The following is a 2,467-nucleotide window of genomic DNA, read 5'->3' as shown; positions in this document are numbered from 1 at the left end:
AAGGAGAACTTTGAAAATGGTGTACGCCAATATGTACATGGGAACACATGTACATTGAGAAGGGGACTTCAACATACTAGTTTAGCAAGAGCACTACTAAATGAGTTTGTGGAAAACAACTCTGAGAAGATGCCACATAGAAGTAGAACACTGCTAGATGGCTCAAGAGAGACTCAATTGGTGATTCCATCAACATACAAACAAGTGGATATTTTATGTGAAATCAACACGACACTTGACCAAATGGGCTATGAGAAGAAGCTATCCCAATCTTCTTTTGGTAGAATTTGGAACAAAGAGTACCCACATGTCACTTTAACAAAGACGAGTGAGTTCTCTAAGTGCAATATTTGTAGCTCAATCAAGGCAAGGTTAGAAGCTAAACCTTCTCTTGAAGAGAGAGCTCTTCTCTTGAGGGAGAGAGAAGTTCACATGGCACAACAAAAGAGTTGCAGAAGCCTATATTATGCATGGCGCACGTATTCAAAAACTCAACCACAAAAATATGTATGCATAATCCATGATAAGATGGATCAAAAGAAGACTGCCATTCCTAGATTACGCATTGTTCCCAAGGGTGTGGATTCAAGATATAATCTGCAGGTGGCATTGATTGGCATGATCACTCATGGACATGGAGAAGGTCATTACGGACACTTTGTCTTGAATGGTTTGTGGCCAGCTGATCCAAATCTTACAATTGGCTCAATTGCTAATTGTTTACATAACCTCGAGAGGATAGATAAGCATCCTCTTGGTGATCTAGTAACAAATGGACTTCCAAGGAGCAATATTTCACTACTACATGCTTTGAACTCAAGGGATGCTTTGGACTACCATAACTTGAGTGATGGAAAAGAGCCCATTGTGCAGTCGTCAGAAATTGCAGAAGAGGAATTGGGGTCAACATTTCGCAGATTGCCAGAGAACTTGTTGCTACAATTGGATAATTGTGCAGGGGAAAACAAAAATCGATACTTATTTGCCTATTTGTCAATGCTTGTTGCAAGGGGTGTTTTCAAAACCATCCAACTGGGATTTTTAATGGTTGGGCATACACATGAGGACATAGACGCCATGTTTAGTAGGTTTTCAGAGAAGTTGAGAGTTACACAAACCTATACTTTGCCACATTTGATGGATACATTACGAAACAGCTCATCTTCATCTCCAGCTCCATTTTTTCTCACAAAGATCGCCGATTTCAAGCAATATTGTGATGGCTATCTTTGTGATGGACAAGACATACTTGTTGGACATTCCAAACCGCTTCAGTTCAGGTTCTTTATGCAGGATGAGACACCAATGATGCAATATAAGGCACATGTAGGTGTATCAAGTTGGAGTGGAAGTATTCGCCTTTGGAAAACAGACACAGAAGGCAAGCCAATGTTACCACATGGAGATCCACCTCTAGTACAAATGGCGGAGTATGTCAAGGCCCACGAAGAAGTCATTTTGGGGCTAAAGAACTATATAAAATTTTGGAAAAATTTAGGGAATGGTTCAAGTATTCCGCGATATTATAGACCCGTGATAGATTATTGGAGTAAGGTAATTGAAGAGATTGGAAAAGCAATCATATCAGAGGGAGTCTTGTATGAAATGTTTTGACCAAAAACTCAAGAATATTCTCACCTACAAAGCACTACAATGAATTTGCAACAAGGAGCAGAAAGATTCCTAGGCCTTAAAGAGTTGAACGATCATTTTTGTGGGCCTCAACGAGATAGGCCAAGGGAAGAGTTTGACCCTATGTTTGATGTGCACCAAGGTGACTTTCTTATGCTTGTTCCGAGTGACACAGAAATCTATCCAGTGTGGCTTGCAATGGCTTTATCTGACATTGATAATGAGCCTACATCACCAAACTACAGAAAACTCTTGATTCAATATTGGGCACCTTGCGCGAGAAAAAGTGGGACGACAGATACTCAAGCTTATAGTAATTGTTGGAAGGGTTATTGGGCTGTCAACTATAAGGACCCACAAGTGTGGGAAACTATAGATGCAATTGTTTGGTCCTGGAGACCCAACAAAGAAGGACCATTTTCTAGAATAAAGATTCCAGAAAGACATACTCTAAAAGCCAAAGAAGGCCTCACTCGTGCACATCAGCCACACTTGGATCAAAGTTCAGATATGGTATCAAATGTGGAGTAGAATTATGTGGAGCTTCTATTGTGACTATACTAGTCAATTTGTAAACAAAATCTTTTTTGTATCTTCCTTTGTTTTATGTAATTTATAGTTATTATTCAAATCCATGTGTTGTACATCCTCTTGACTTTTGGTGTTTATCAACACCACAATCCTATGAGATTTTCACTTTATTTACTAGCCACACACCTCAATTTTTCCCACTTTAAGTGGAAAATTCCCAAATTACATGAATTCGGTCGATTTGGAGATTCCCATAATGTGAGATTTTTACCAAAATACCTAATATGGTCTTTTAGCGTTTTGG

Source organism: Adiantum capillus-veneris, chromosome 1 (assembly GCF_014529385.1).
Source record: "Adiantum capillus-veneris isolate H3 chromosome 1, ASM1452938v2, whole genome shotgun sequence".
Lineage (NCBI taxonomy): Eukaryota > Viridiplantae > Streptophyta > Polypodiopsida > Polypodiales > Pteridaceae > Adiantum > Adiantum capillus-veneris.
Note: the sequence above shows the minus strand (reverse complement) of the source record.